Source organism: Cajanus cajan, chromosome 4 (assembly GCF_000230855.2).
Source record: "Cajanus cajan strain Asha chromosome 4, NIPB_CcT2T_4, whole genome shotgun sequence".
Classification (NCBI taxonomy): domain Eukaryota; kingdom Viridiplantae; phylum Streptophyta; class Magnoliopsida; order Fabales; family Fabaceae; genus Cajanus; species Cajanus cajan.
Genome location: NC_138520.1, coordinates 26955858 through 26973821, shown reverse-complemented (window position 1 = coordinate 26973821; position 17964 = coordinate 26955858).

The window sequence follows — 17964 nt, the reverse complement described above, 5'->3', positions numbered from 1 at the left end:
TTTCTTATCAACTGTTTCACCCTCATGTTCTTAATCCTCAAATATTATTGTTCTCTCGGTCTGACCATCAATCTATGGGTGGTAAATTGAACTCACCTAAGTTTCGTAGCCAAGGTCTTATGAAGACTCTCCCAAAATTTGGAGGTAAATTTAAGGTCTCTATCTAAAACTATACTAGAGAAAATCTCATGTAACCTTACTATCTCACTGATGTATAACTGTCGATCACTCCAAGGAATATCTAATGTTTATAGAATTAAAGTGAGCAGACTTGGTGAGTCTATCCACCATAACCCAAATAGAATGAAACTTCCTAAACATCCTAGGAAAACCTAAAAAGAAGGTTCATAAACACACTATACCACTTCCAAATAGGAACATCTAAAAGTTGCAAAAGTCCTAAAGGATTCTGATGTTTTACCTTAGATTTCTAGCATACTAAACATGAGTATACAAACTTTTCTACCTCTCTCATTATCTTAGGCCACCAGATCATTTTTCTAAGGTCCCTATACATCGTAGTAATTCCTGGGTGAAGAATAAGAGTACTTTTGTATCCTTTTTCTAAGATCATCTTCTTAAATTCATGATTACTAGGCATACAGACTATATCCTTGAACCTTAGAATACCATTAACTCCTTCTCCGAAAAGGCTATCTATACCCCTACCAATCCTTTCCACATGGTTTACTAAAAAAGAATCTAACTCCTAGGCTCCTGTAACCTCATCTATCAATTTACTAGTCACCTACAACATATCCAATCTAATGTTCCTAGGGGTAAGCTCACACACCAAGCTTAAATCTCTAAGTTCCTTAATCAAATCCAACTCTTTAATACTCAAGGATGATAGATGAAAGTCATCCTTCTCAAATCATCTACTACAACATTAGTTTTACTTCTATGACCTTTTCCAAAGATAAAGCGCTTGACCATAGGCTCGCTAGGTACATATACCAGATCTCTAAATTTTGCCACTCCATCTACACCCAAAGTAAATTTCCCTCCACTATCTTGTCCTATAGCCTCACATTTTTCCACCAAAAATGAATCATCTAATTATGTTTCTCCAATTTCCTTCAACAATCCACTAGTTACTCGAGCCATACATAGTCTAACACTACTAGGGGTAATCTCATCAACTAAACTCAAATCCCTAATTTGAGCCAAAAGATCCATCTCTCTACTCATAAGGGAAGATAAATATAGAGGTTTCCTACTCAAAGCATCGACCACCCATTTGGCTTTGCCCAGATAACAATTAAGATCAAAATCCTAGTCCTTAAGAAATTCCAACTATCCCCTTTGTCTCATATTTGACTCCTCTTGGTCAAAAAGATATTTAAGGCTCTTATGATCACTAAATACCTCAAGCTTAGAACCATACAGGTAGTGTCTCCAAATCTTAGTGTAAATATTACAACTGCTAACTCAAGGTCATGGGCAAGGTAATTCCTTTAATGAATTTTCAATTTCCTAGAAGCATAAGCTACTACCTTTCCTTCTTGCATTAATATGTCCACCCAAACCCTCATTAGAAGCATCACATTATACCATAAAATATTTGCTAAGATCAAGAACTGCTAACATCGGTGCACTAGTCAATCTTTCCTTAAATGTTTGAAAACTACTCTCACATTTACTATCCCACACAAAGGCAACTTCTTTCCTAGATAATCTAGTCAAAGGTAAGGCTATCTTGGAAAATTCCTCTATAAATCTCCTATAATAATCAACTAACCCAAGGAAACTTCTAACCTCAATAATCAACTTAGGTGTCTCCCACTTGAGTACAACTTCTACCTTAGATGGATCTATTGCTATACCTTCACTAGAAATTACAAGACCTAGAAAACTCACCTCATACAAACAAAAATCACACTTAGGAAACTTAGCATAAAGTTGTCTATTCCTAAGAGTTTGAAGTACTACCTTCAAGTGTTCCTCATGCTCCTCTCTAGTCTTGGAATAAACTAGTATGTGAAGTTAGGTGAAAAACACATAGAAGGGGGGTTGAATATGTGTGTTTGTGTGAACAAAGGAATTTTAAAGTTTCTTTTTTGAATGAGGTTCTCTTTTGTTCAGTAAAAATAATATTAGTGAATGTTAAACAGAAACTACCCAAGATTGGTTTAACAGGATCATTTTCAGTCTGGGAGTTTCATCGTCTATTTTAAAAAAAGGTTTCTTATAATAATAATTTAAATACTTGCATTTTCCTTCTAAAGATAGTTGTGTTGAAGAACCGGAAATGGACGAAACTTTTAGTGTAATAAATTTGCTAAACCAAATTTGCGTCTTCGTTTAAGAAATGATTTTAATGAAGAATAATCATTGGACAAAGTTTTCAATAAGATTTAACAATTAAGAATAGTTTGCATCTGAGATATAAGTAAAACATTACAATCATTTTTATACTGGTTCGCTCAATTGAGTTACGTCCAGTCTCCTTCAACTGAAGGGTTCCACTAGATAAACAATTAAGAACAAGTATTGTTTGTTGAGCCTCTTCAGGCTTGCTATGAGTATTATAGACCACTCAAGTCACGAACACTCTTGGTCCCAAGTATTCTCAACCACTTCTGGCTCGTCTGCTTCACTCACAGACGCTAGTATTCTTAAACCACTTCTGGTTACCCGAGTATTCTCAACCACTTCTGGTTCGTCTACTTCACTCATAGACACTATTATTCTTTTCTCATCCACTTTTGGCTCTCAATGAGTATTCTTGACCAACTCCTGGCCCGCTAGCTTCACTCACTAGTGCTAGTATTCTTTAGTCAGCCACTTTTAGCTCTTAGTGAGTATTCTCGACCAACTTCTGGCCCATTGACTTCACTCATCAATGTTAATATTCTTTACTCAGCCACTTCAGGCTCTTAGTGAGTATTCTTTGACAAGCCTCTCTAGGCTTTACAAGTATTATTTCCCTAGCCTCTTCAGGCTTTATAGATGGGTAATATTTCTGACTTGAGTGCATACATAACTCTCACAAAGAGGATTGGAAATTTGTACACTCACTAAGGTTTACGACCTTAGTCTTACAGAGATTTGTGTTTGAGTGTTTGGGTTACTCTCATGAAGAGGGTACATAGATTTACAACACTTACTAAGGTTTTCGTTCATAATTCGAACACCTTAGCTTACAGAGATAAAGTACAATATTGCATTGTACATTTGACTATGAACGCTCATCTCTGATCTCTCTGTCTCATGGGCTTGTAGACCCCTAAAATTGTCCGGGTCAGAAATAAGACTCAAAGACTCTCGAAGACCGAAGGAAAGTCAGCCGGAAGGACTCCTGGAAGACCCTAGGATGATTCTTTGTAGGTCTAGAAGTCTTAGAGTAGCTTAGAATAAGGGTGTGTGAGGATTGGAGCTCAATACGCCCTCCTAGAGGTTCAGTACGGCCGTACTGAGCCATTTGAACTACAATACGGCCATAATGAAATCAATACGGCCGTACTGAAGTTTTTGAACTTCAGTACGGCCGTACTGAATTCAGTACGGCCGTACTGTAGTTCAAAAACTCAGTACGGGCCGTATTGACTCCTTAGGCCGTACTGCGCCTCAATCCTATAAATAGGACGTCATTGGCTCGTCCTTCCACACATTTGGAGCATTTCTCCACCCTCTTGCTGAGTATTCTTGGGTTTTTGAGCTATTCTCTGCCCTAGAAATCTCTCCGAGAGCTGATCCGACTAAGTTCTTGAGTTCACGAGCCTTTAGCTTGAGACTCGAACAAGTCGAAGGAAAATCTCTTTGATTTCCATAGTTAATATTTATTTTTAGGGAAAGGAGCGAGCGAACGTGTAGTGGGAAGGAGCGCCAAAAAGCCTCCTAACTCCTTTTTGAATATATAAAAGCCCGCTTCGAAGGTTTCTTTCCAAATCCTTTCTTTTACCGCTTTCATTTATCGCTTTTTGATTGTTGCATTGCACGTTTAAAACTTTCATCATGTAGATAGTTTACTTATAATCGTTCTAATAAATAGGGGTAGTTTAGTAATTTTACGCTATTATTTATGAAATAATCTGTCATAGGGAACCCGAAAGGGGCGTTGTGGGGTGCTAACACCTTCCCCACACGTAATCGACTCCCTTACCCAAACTCTGGTTGTAATGGCCAAAGTTGATTTGCGAAAATCAATTGCCTTATGTCTTTTTCCAATGTTTTGAGTAAAACATTGGTGGCGACTCCAAGAACCCCTTTTTGCGAAAACCACTAATCCATGGAGGGTCCCGTTTGGGATTAATACGGATTGGTGAGAATTATTTAACAAAATTGTTAGTTCGATGAGGTCTCAGTTTGAGAATAAGTCGTTCTAACAATCCATCATTTTTCAAAAAAAAAAAGAGTCCAACCATCGTCGCGAATGCCAATGTCCGTTTCGGCGGGTGGCGACAGGGCTTGATATCACTCTTTTTTTTATTTTCTCAAAAAGCCAAGCCTTTCAAGGTTTGAGGTAGTATATATATATGGTCTTGTAAAATATGCCCGTTGCAAGTGTCCGATGAAGTAGATATATTCGTTCATGACTAGTCTGATCTTCTCATTTAATGTTGCTTCCCATTTATGGACATTGCGTGCATTTTTCTTTGCCTAGTTAGCAGCTGTATTCGAATTTAGCAAAGACCTAGGAACCTTTTTGTCCTTTTCTGGTCATGCAACTGTGGGGCGTTGGCCTTTTCTGAAAAAGTAATGCACTTTTTTTAACATATGCATGCTTTTGGTTTAGTGTGCGTTTATTTTTTCTTCTTTTAGTCATGCTATTATGTTGAGAGTGCTTATGTGATTGTAGATGGTGCATGAATAGTCCTTTGAGACTTGATTCTTTAAGAATTGGTATGACAGTCTTCGTCTGCGTTTAGTAGTTCTATGCGTCTCAACTTCATTCTTCATCTGAGTGTTTGTTGTTGATGTTTTGACTTATTATATGGTTTGGTCAACATTGTGGATGGCTAGATTTGTTCTTTGTCTGAAGTATCTTTCTGTTTGTGTTGTCCTTCATTTGTTGTGTTGTTGACTTCATTCTTGACCCTCCTTTCATCTGATGTTCGACTATGTTTGCCTCGTTCAAGCTTTTGGCCCTGTTTTGGCTTCTCATCTGATACTTCAAGGTTTCATCTTGCAGTGGGCTTCATCTAGTGCTTGTTGACCTTTCTTCTGTTTTTGATCCGTCCTAGTCTTGATGCTTAATTAGCCATTTTTTTTTGTTTGTTCAGTTTGTCTAGGCTTCGTAGATTTTGTATTTAATGTAGTTTATTTTGCATTAAATGTTTGCTCGTTGATTCTGGGTCACATGAGATCTTTTCCCAGTTTGTTTATTTATATGTCTAACTTATAATCATGACTTAGATGTATTTGTACCTTTTTTGACATTTTTGGCTGCACGAGTGTTGTCTTTCTCTGAAGAGTGGTTGTACTTGCTCTGACACACACAACTCTAACTTATGAATTTGCATTCTTGTATTTTTCTTCTTTCTTTTCATTTCTTTGATGACTCCGTGTTCTTTTCTTATGAATGGAGATGATGTATGATCTTCTTTATTGTGACTAGTGAATGCTTTTCATCATGCTTCATTTGTGTCTGAAACTTGAGTCTCCATTACTAAGCCATGTCTTCGTCTCTTCCTTATTCAGCGTCTGATATTTGGTTTTTGACATTTGAGCTACATTTTTCTCTTTGATCGGGCCTGCTCTTATATCGTATGAGGTTTGATCATTTTCCTTCTTACTTTGGACTTGATTTTGCTTGATCTCTTTATCTGATATCTGATATCTTGTAGCTTTTCTTATGAATGATTGCTCGCACTGCCTCTTGGTTCATATATTCTCTATACTTCGACTTGCTTGTATTTATGTCTTTTTCTGAAACACTAACATACTTGTTAGAAATAACAATATGTATTATATTTGTCTCATTCAAAACCTTGCTGAGAGTTTCTTCGTCTAACTTAACAGTATGTCATCTATGAAGACAACTACAAATTTATCCAATTATGAATGAAAAATATGATTCATATAATCCATAAAAATAGTTGGAGCATTCATCACACCAAAAGGCATTACTACATACTCATAGTGCCCACAACGTCTCCTAAAAGTTGTCTTGGGTATATCTCCACCTTTTATTCTAATCCAATGATATTTCAACCTAAGATCAACCTTGTTAAACACACAAGTTCCCACTAATTGATTCACAAGTTCATCTATCCTCAAATCAACATACATGCATATCAAATCATGTTATTAGAACCTATGTTTAAACATTCATGTATCTCATCCCTAAGCATTTATATGAATCAATCACCATTTGCACCATATAGCATGTATATGAACCAACTTTACCACATAGCACCAATCAACCTCAAAAAATTTTCAATCCACATGATAACATCTTAGAACATCATAACAAAATCTATTTTCATGCCTACATTGTGTAACAACTCAAAACATCATAATAGTATATATCTCCCTTCAACAACTATCAAAGAAAATAACACATAGAGATTTATACTCATCCAATTAAGCTCAAACCTATCTCAAACAAAAGTAAAGAAGATAATCTACAATTCATGAAGACATGAAATTCTAAAAATATTATATACTTAGCTAAAAGTTTCAAAAACCTAAACAACCATAAATGGAGTTCTAGGCCTCCGTTTTACATGATTTCAGTGTCATTAGAAAGATAACATCCAAGGTTACAACTTTTATGAAGACCAAAATAAAGCACTCGTAATGGCACGAGAAAAACTATAGCAAACAAAAATACCAACGTCCTAGGCCACAAAAATAACTTTAAACACTTCCAAATTCACTCCTTTCCACCTTAAACTCATATCCAAGCTTTCCACTATAATCTTAAACCAAAACAACTCATATATGTAACATAAAAGATTCCAAAAATTTAAATGAAACCTATATGCAATCCAAACCGAAACTGTATACACATGACTACAAAACAACCATAAATTCTTGAATAAAACTAGTCTATTTTCAATTCCCAATATGAATTAGACATTTAATTTCACTGAACAACCATATGCCATATGGAAATTAACCTTTGGGCACTTCAAAACATCCAAAATCAACATTTGAATCTAAAATCTAGATTCTTCAAAGTTTTGCTCCCCTAAGAACAAGGGATACAACAATCTTGTGCTACAAATCAATAGTCTTACATCAAATCAGTGGAATAATTTATTCAAATCATCATTTTAATCACATTATCAAACACCACTAAATGTGAATCAACCAGACTTTGATACTACTAAATGTGACACCTATTCTACCCCAATATACACAATAAAGCAAAGTAAAGAAATATCAATTTAACATAGGTAAAATGGTTCACACATGCAAAAGAAAATACATTTCCAATATCTGATCAATTTAAAATAAATTTTATAAAGCAAATAAGTTCTTAAATAATTTCAAAGAAAATGTAAAAACTCCAATTACAATACAAATTAAAGTCTTAGAAGACCCTTTCCCTGATATCGCACTATCAGATTAAAGTCTAAACCCTAATTACAATACAAATTAAAGTCCAAGAAGACCCTTTCCTCGATGTCACACTATCAAAGCACTCTCTTGACTCAATTATTGGCACCTTGAATGTCACTCATATCCACATCTTCCTCACCTAAAAACAACCACAAACGTATAATGAGAAAATAAAGTATTTATATAGAAAGCACATCACAAAATTCCACAAAACAATCTTAAAGCAATATAATCTATAAACACAACATTCATCATTTAAACATGTTCAACATCATTTCTCAAATTCACATATTCCATCATCTCATCACAATCCACATATGTACATATGAACAAATTGCACATATACATCATGTCACACATCTAGTACCGTATCACGTACATGCCCCTACTGTCGCATTACATGCCCAACATTAAGTATGCACACGACTGTGCAAATGCATTCCACTACTGACACCGATATCATGCATAAGACTATATCGACGTATCATACATCTAGTATTGTATCACAAATATGACCATGCTGACAGCAACACATAAATAGCATTATATCACGTGCATGCCTTTATGGCTTGGTGTCATGCATACGAATGTGCCCAATCATCATATCATAGTTCACAATTCAATTCCATATCACATTCATAACAAACATACACATCAATATTTAATTCACAATTAATTTACATTCCATCCAACACACACCACTTATACCTCTTCATACAATAATTATTATTAGACATCATACGATTCACAACCATCATCAAAATCCATCAATATAATACCATATTTCATAATACCACATCAAACTCATTCGATCATATCATAAGTATTATAAAGCATCACTAAGAAATCATAAAATATCACAAACATGCAAAAAAGCGGGTCCCAAAACGGTAAAAATGCAAACTAAAATAGAATACCCGCGCCAGGCATCGTAAATCTTGACAGCTTGACCTCCTCTCATTATTTTGACCATAACTTGATCCTTTTTTAGTGATTCCAAAACCATGAGAAAGATAACAACCAAAGCTAAAACTTTTGTGAAGAATATGAAGCCTAAAATTGTCGTTAGGGTCACTTTGCATGGTTGACACACAAAACTCAATATTTCATGCACTAGAATGGATACTGAATATATAACTCACATAACTCAATCAATTCTTAACATTTTTACACGATTCAAGAGTCTAAATTGTAGTCCCAAGTATCTAATTTCTAAACCAACAAACAAAATTTATTTGGTTAACCACACAGAAAGATATTACAAAAATACTAAGGTACATCCATAAGTAAAATCTCTCCATTACTCATTAATTCATATAATTAAGGGTGCTCATCAATCTACAAGAACCCTAACTTACAGAGTACATCCCAATAAATCCAATTATCATTTACCAAATAATATAACTACCACATTTATAAATCAATATAAAACCCAATTGAATCATCAATTTTATAGAATCTTAACTCAAATAGTAAAATCCCCAATTTTTCCAAAACAATTCACAGACACTTTTCTACAATTTCATTCTCTCACCTAGATCATCATCTTCGCTAATTGTTCGCATATTCCTAATTGTCAATACACATAGAATTTAATGGAATCATCGATTCTTCAACCATAAACAATTGTAAATTTGCCAATAACCCTACGAAATTCCTCCACTACCTATTCCCTCATGTGACTTTGCATACAAATAAATCCTTTTCCCATGTACCTAGTTGTGTAAGTCCAAGTAACTCTAATGTAGGGGAATTTATTGTTGATCTCTTCTTGGGTACTCCTTCTCAAAGCTCTTTGTTTCTCCCCTCTTTTTTTCACAACCATTCAAAATGCAAATGAGACTGATAGGGTTAACTCTGCCTGACTCATTTCCTAAAATAATTTACTAGGCTAACTCAACACAATCATCTTCCTTCTCTTCCAATTCTCTTCTCTTTTCCCCAAAATAATTAAATAAAATAAATACATATACAATATAAAATATTTTCCTCTATAATAGTAATAATAATAACAACAATAACAACAACAACAACAACAATAATAATAATAATATATTTCTGACGCAAAATATAATAATATAATTTTAATTTTAAAATATCCTATAAAATCAACCTTTTAGATTTTAAAATAAAATATATAATTTATCAACTCCTTAATTGCCCCTTAAAACATATAAATAATTATTTAAAATTCTAATAAAAATACTTATTTAATATGTACAAAATAATTATTAAAAATGTATAAAATAATATTCCCTTATAATAATACAATAAAATTGACTAAAGACTATATAATAATAATAGTAGTATTTTGAAAAACGGGGTGCTATAGACTAAACCACATAAAACCTTTGATGCATTCTCATAGCATTCTACTTTATTGCATTTTACAATATATTTATTCTCAAACTCCGATCCAACATATAAATTGATAGAAGGAAGTAGGAGAGGTGAAAAATGAACTCCTCCTAAGTTCCTCCTAGGCACGGGTCTTCTTCAAGGAAATATCACCGAATAGAATTGTTCTTGAATGTAGAAGGAACACGGATGAATGAAGGCTCAAGCCTTGGATGGAAGCATCCAAGCTCAAGAATCAAGGGAGAGCTCACTTCAAAGGGAAGGAATAAGGAGGAATTCCTAGGGTTTTGAGGTGAACTCTTGGAGACTTTGAGGAGGGAAACTCGGCACTAAGGCTCACAAATTTCATATATGATTCAAAGTGAGTACAATAGGTGAAAGGAGGGAACATATATGCATTCGAAAACTAGGAGTACATTTGGCGCCACATGAGAGGTCACCATGTTGGCGCCAAGATTTGAATTCAAATTTGAATTTGAATTCAAATCTTGTCACACATGTGTATGACCGGTCCCATGAGTGCTTCATGTAATTAGGTTGAATTTAGTATGCATTTAGGGTTGCATTTCGGTGTCACACTTGTGCAGCCAAGGTGGTGCCAAAAGTGTGACCTAAATGCAACTTAAATACATCCTAAATTTAACCTAATTTACCCTAATCTAATAAAACTACTAATCCTCCTTAAACCCTAATCTAATGACCGAAATACAATGGTCAAGAAAATACAATGAATAGGAAAAATTACAGGAAGAAGAATGAGCCTAATATTGGGTATCAAAAGCCCAAAGCCTAAGAAACCCAAATACAAGCCTAAGAAAATAAAACCTAGTCTATGGTCAAAATACAAGACCAAAATCAAAGTAATTTCCTATACTAATAAAATGCAATAAAACTTGGTGTTTAGTCAAGTAAGGTCCATGTGAGAAGCACCCTAGGCCCACCAAGCCCATTGGGCCCACTAAGCTCTGAAACAGTCAAGTCTTCAAGTAATCTCCTGACCATAGCTCTAGTGGTTGGGCCTTTAGCCCATGCTCTTCCATCATTCCCTCCCTCTTGAGAAGGATTCGTCCTCGAATCTAAAGACTCCTCCTCATCATCACTAGCACCTACAAAAGGTTTAAGATCACTAACATTAAAAGTAGTGCTGACTCCATAATCAGGGGGTAAATCAAGTCTATAAGCGTTATCATTGATACGCTGTAAGACCTGAAAGGGACCATCTCCTCTAGGACTGCGTTTGGACTTCCTTTGATTTGGAAAACGTTCTTTTCTTAAGTGAAGCCAAACCCAATCACCTTCCTCGAAGATCATAGGTTTCTTGCCTTTATTTCCTTGTTTGGCATATTTCTCATTTTGGAGTTGAATATGAGTTTTAATCCTTTCATGAAGTTTTTTAACAAACTCAGCTCTTGAAGCCCCTTCCTTATGAATGAAGTGTTCAACATTAGGAAGAGGTATCAAGTCTAAAGGAGTTAAAGGATTAAACCCATATACAGCCTCAAAAGGAGAAATATTGGTAGTTTTGTGAACTACCCTATTGTAGGCAAATTCAATGTGAGGCAAAAACTCATCCCAAGATTTGTGATTGCCCTTTAGGACTGCCCTAAGCATAGTAGACAGAGATCTATTCACTACCTCAGTTTGGCCATCTGTTTGAGGATGACAAGTAGTTGAAAAGAGGAGTTTGGTTCCTAGTCTTGACCATAAGACAAGCCAAAAGTGGCTTAGAAACTTTGTATCTCTATTTGAAACTATAGTCCTAGGAAGCCCATGGAGTTTAACCACATCTCTAAAGAAGAGTTTGGCAATGTTGCTTGCATCATCTACTTTGTGGCATGGAATGAAATGAGCCATTTTACTGAAACGGTCCACTACCACAAAGATAGAATCCATTCCCCTTTGGGTTCTAGGTAAACCTAGCACAAAATCCATGCTAATATCTACCCAAGGGGAAGAAGCAACTGGCAAAGGTGTGTATGTACCATGAGGCATCACTTTAGACTTAGCTTGTAAACAAGCTAAACATCTAAAACAATGCCTTTGGACATCCTTTCGCATATGGGGCCAATAAAATTTTTCTTTTAGCAAACTAAGGGTTTTCTGATGGAATAACACTAAGGCCAAGAAGACCAAGAGGTGATATATTGAAGGAAGCAAGAGGAATGGGTTAGTGTTGAAAAACCATAGGAGGAGTAAGCCTACTTTTGGGCCTTAGCTCCTATGTTTTTATAGCATTTATTTTTATTCCTATTTTTGCCCTTATCTTTAATTTCCTATTTTACCCTTGTATTTTGGGGTGCTTAGGACTTAGAATTTATTTTCCTTGTATTTCCCATTTTGCCTTTGTATTATGGGGTGCTATAGATAATTAGGTTTTTAATTTTGGGCTAGGGTGTTAATTAGAGGGTGATGCATGTTTTTTGGTGTCATTGGGTCTATTTTTGGTGTTAGAAAGGCTTAGGCCCAAGTGGAGGGCAAAGGTTGCATGGTCTTATCATGCACCTAGATATAGCCAATCTAAACCCAAAGATTCCATCCTTGGCCACCAAGTTGCATCTAGGGTTCATTTGCATTTCATTTGGAATGCATTTGCCTACTCCAAATGCAACCCTAGATGCCTCCCCTCCTATAAATACCCAACACCCCACACCTTGTAAATACTTTGGAATTTATGATATTAAGAGAGCCTTTGTGCCTTAATATTCTTCCTTAGTCCCCTTGGTCATTTCGGCCACCTATCCTTCTCATCTTCACCGTGAGTGTTCTCACCTTTAGGAGTGGCCTTCATCCATCAATGAAGTGAGCCAAAACCCTAGAGTAACACCTTAGCATTTCATCAAACACCTAGCCTCCATAAACACCATTCGCCCATCTCCATCTCCAAGGCTAGAAACCTTGAGTTCCATGATCCAAGGAGTCCGGTCATCCCTCTTTCACGCTCTTAACTCAATCCATGCAAGGAGGGTTGCCATCATTTTCTCAACACCAAAGTGCCCCATAAGCCCACCTTCATGACTCTCTTTAATTAATAGTTTCCTAATGGATCCTTGGGGTATACATAACCTTCCTTCTTTGTACAAATACCCCTCAACCATATAGAAACCATCAAAAGCTTTTTGTTGGCATTTTTTATAATTATCACCAAACTCAAGATTTTCCTCATACAATTCCCTAATATTATCAAATCCAAGAATTTGAGTACCTAGAGACACAAGCAAAGTATGTCTTCTAGATAATGCATCAGCTACAACATTTGATTTTCCTTTCTTGAATTTAATAATATATGGAAATTGTTCAAGAAACTCTAGCCATTTGGCATGCCTCTTATTTAACTTACCTTGACCTCTTAAATACTTAAGTGACTCATGGTCACTATGAATGACAAACTCTTTGGACACAAGGTAGTGTTCCCAAGTTTGTAAGGCTCTAACCAATGCATACAACTCCTTATCATAGGTAGGGTAATTGAGGGAGGCACCTTTTAGTTTTTCACTAAAATATGCAATGGGGTGTCCTCCTTGCAATAACACAGCTCCTATGCCAACTCCTGATGCATCACATTCTCCATTTTCCATCTTTCTTGGGCACTAACAATACAGGCACAGCACAGGGACTCAAACTCTTTTGTACCCACCCCTTATCCAAAAGCTCTTGAACTTGGTTCTCTATCTCCTTAGTTTCTTGAGGATTTGTCCTATAGGCTGGTCTATTGGGTAGACTAGCCCCAGGCATAAAATCAATTTGATGTTCTATACCCCTAAAAGGAGGAAGGCCCTTTGGACCTTCACTAGGGAATATATCATCAAATTCTTTTAATAAATGAGAAACTTTAGGAGGTAAAGAACTAAGTTGAAGACTTAAATTATAACACTTAAGCACACCTCTACAAAGAAGAAGGTAAGAAGGCTTTTCAACAATTAAGGTTTGTTTTAAAGTTTCTTGTTGAATTCCTTCTATTGAAAGAGATTTCTCTTCCTTTTTCTTTGAAGCTTTATGCTTTTTCTCTTCTTTTTTTTTTTTTAAAATTAAGTTTTTTTTCTTCTTCTCTTTTCTTTTTCATTTGTACTTGATCCTCTATCACTTGTGAAGGAGACAAAGGATGAAGTACAAATTTCTTTTCTTTGTGAGTGAAAGTGATTTCATTGGTAAGGCCATTATGCATGGTTTTCTTGTCAAATTGCCATGGCCTTCCCAACAAAATATGGCAAGCTTCCATTGGAACTATGTCACAAACCACTTGATCTTCATAGTTACCAATAGAGAACTTGACTTTCACTTGTTTATCCACATTGATATCCCCATCTTCATTAATCCAATGAAGTTGATATGGTTTCGGATGGGGAATAGGAGTAAGACCAAGCTTTTCCACCAACCTCGTGCTACAACAATTGCAATAAGAGAACAAGCATTATCAAGAATTTTACACCTTGTGTGGAAAATATTCTCTCTTTGTGAAAGGTGAGACTCATGTGGTTGGCTTCCTAGAAGCCTTCTAATCATTAGAAGTTGACCATCACAAGTATATGCACTTTCAATTGGATGGTCTTCCTCACTTGTTTCACTATCACTTGAAGTGGTAGAACTAGATTCATCAACACTACTATAAATGTCTTCCCCTTTCAAAATCATCACCTTTTTAGTGGGGCATTAAGAAGCTATATGGCCTCTCCCAAGACATTTAAAGCATTTGATGTCACTAGTCTTACTACTAGAAGTGACAACATTTTTATTTTTCTCTTTTTCAATTTCTTTTTCTTTTTCTAGACCTTTACCAAATTTCTTAGAGGAATCATATTGACCCTCCCTCTTGTAGTCTTTCTTAACATAAGAGCTAGATTGAGTTTTGCCTTTAAAAGAGCTTTTTCTCAAGTTTTGTTGTTCCACCCTTATACAAAGTTGGACCAAATCATCAAGGTCCCTATAAGGGAGTAACTCAACCCTATCTGTTATGTCAAAATTGAGACCACTTAGAAATCTAGCAATGGTCAATCTTTCTTCTTCCCTTATCCCAGCCCTCATGAGATACAACTCCATTTTTTGTCTATATTCTTCTACACTCATGTTCTTTTGTTGGAGTCTTTGGAGCTTATCCATAAGCTCCCTACTATAATAAGAAGGAATGTGCCTTCTTCTCATAGCACTCCTCAATTCATTCCAATAAGTGATGGGAGGATCATTGTGAAGTCTTCTCTCTCTTTCCAAGGATGTCCACCAATACATGGCTTGTCCTTGGAAAGCTAGGGTGGCTAAAGGAACTCTTCTTTCCTCACCTACTTGATGACAAGTGAAGATTTGCTCCACTTTCATCTCCCAATCCAAGTAGGCGTCCACATTTTCTTTTCCATGAAAGTAAGGGAGATCAACCCTTAATTCCCTCACTTTTGGTTCCTTAATGACTCTCCTAGGTCTAGGTTGGTAGAAAGCATCCATATTTAAACTACCATCATACTCTTGGCTTTGAGAGTCATTGGAACTCTTAGTGGAACTTTTTGAAGAACTTTTTGGACTTTTGTTTTTATGTATTTTTTTTTAAAGTTTTGCTTCTTGTTGCTTAATCTTTTGTATCTCTTCCTCTAAAGCAAGAAGTTGTACTTCTCTTTCAATCTTTTCCTTTTGTTTTTGAAGTACCACTTCATGCTTCCAAAGTTTTAATGCTTCAACCTCCTTAACAATTCTTTTAAAACTTTTAGGAGATTCAAAGTCACTACTACTTTGAGAATGATGACTCATGATTAAGCAATAAGAATTTATATGCTATGCAAAAAGTTATAAAATGTTTTTGGGATTTTCTAGGAATGAAAATAGCACTTTGAAGTCTAAGTGTACAAGTTGCACTATCAAGGGAGGTGAGCTACAAAGAGCCACTTAATAACCAAGCCTTTTCAAGTGGAAATCACTAAACTCCTTTGTGGTACTTTCAATTCCCCAAAACTTTTCACAAAAATTTTTTTGTATGCTTTTCACAATTTGTTTGTTTTGACACTAAACTAAGTGTGAGCAAAATAAAACTACACAATTCTAGACGTTTCAAGGTAGCAAAATAAAACTATTAAGGACAAGAAACTTAAAGGAAACAAGATAAGCAACTAGTCGGATATCCTAAGTGGATGATGGGATCCTCCCTTCCATGGATGATTTCGGCTCCTTGAAGAGGGAATCCTTGCCCAAAGATCTTAGGCTCACCAAAGGGAAAAGGTTATGTGGATGTTTAGGGGGAGATGGTTTTGGACGTAAGGTTGATGAAAGGTGGGGGGGGGGGGTGGTGTATGGTTGCTCAAGTAGGTTGGCTCACTCCAAGTATAGGTGGAGGCCACTCTAGGGTTTCACTCTCCAAGGGTGGAGAATGAAGTAGGCTAGACGAATTAACCTAGTGACTAAGGATGGGATTTTGAGGCATAAAATGCTCACTCAATATCATATAATCCAAAGTATTTACAAGTGGTGGGGTGTTGGGTATTTATAGGAGGGGAGGCATCTAGGGTTTCATTTGGGACATGCATGGCCGAAATTCATAAGGCAAATGCACTCCAAATGAAATGTCAAATGAACCCTAGATGCAACTTGGTGGCCAAGGATGGAATCTATGGGTCTAGATTGGCTACAACTAGGTGCATGATAAGACCATGCAACCTTTGCCCTCCACTTGGGCCTAAGCCTTTCTATCACCAAAAATAGATCCAATGCTCACCAAAAAATGCGTCACCTCCTCATGTAACACCCTAGCCCAAAATTAAAAACCCTAATCATCTAAAGCACCCCATAATACAAGGGTAAAATAGGAAATACAAGTAAATAAATTCTATGACTAAAATACCCCAAAGTACAAGGGTAAATTTGGAATAAAGTAATAAAATTCTATACTACTCAAATTGGTCATGAACCATGTGATGGGTTTCACATGAAGTACCAAGGATGGTCCTCCATCATCCCCTCCTTCTTGAGAAGGATTTGACTTCAAATCTTTAAGCTCTTCCATTCCATGGATTCTTCAAAAGATGTAAAACCACAATTAGGGAAGTAAAATACGAAAATTTAGCTATGCAATCCTTAAGTACACAATTTGTTGAACGAAAGTGCTAGGGAAAGGAGGGAGCCAAAGAGTCATCACCATTTAAAAATTTATTGGCTGTCGCCACCGGCCCGAAACGGGCTTTCGGCATTCGCGAAGGATGGTTGGACTCGTTTATTTGTTTTAAAAAAATGTGGATTGCTAGAATGACTTATTCTCAAACTGAGACCTCGTCAAACGAGCAATTTTATTAAAAGGCTCACCAATCCATATTAATCCCAAGCGGGACCCTCCATGGATTAGTGGTTTTCGTAAAAGGAGGGTTCGTGGAGTCGCCACCAATGTTTTACTCAAAACATTGGAAAAAGGGATAAGGCAATTGATTTTATAAATCAACTTTGGCCATTACAACCAGAGTTGGGTAAGGGAGTCGGTTACGCGTGGGGAAGGTGTTAGCACCCCACAGCGCCCCTTTCGGGTTCCCTATGACAGATTATTTTCTAAGATAACAGCGTAAAATTACTAAATTACCCTTATTTATTCTAAGCAATTATAAATTAACTATCTACATGATGACAGTTTAAATATGCACACAGAAAGCAGTAAAAGGAAGGATTTAAGAAGAAACCTCTTGAAGCGTGCTTTTATATATCGAGTAAAACTGGGAAGCTTTTTGGCGTTCCCTCGCTCTACAAGCTCGCTCGCTCCTTCCTAAAAAACTTTTAACTATGGAAATCCGGAGGATTTCCCTTCGACTAGGTTCGATCCTCAAGCAAAATGGCTCGGGGCTCAAGAACTTTGTCGGATCAACTCTCCGAGTGATTTCTAGGGCAGAACACTGCTCAAAAACCCCAGAATACTCAAGGAGAGGGTTAAAACTATCTGAAAAAAGTGTGGAATGACGTCCAATTGACGTCATATTTATAGGGAATAGGCGCAATACGGCCTACAGGAGCAATACGGCCGTATTGAAATTTTTGAACTTCAATACGGTCGTATTGAGTTCAATACGGCCATATTGAAATTCAGAAATTTCAATACGCCCGTATTGGTTTCAGTACGGCCGTATTGAAGTTTCAGAAACT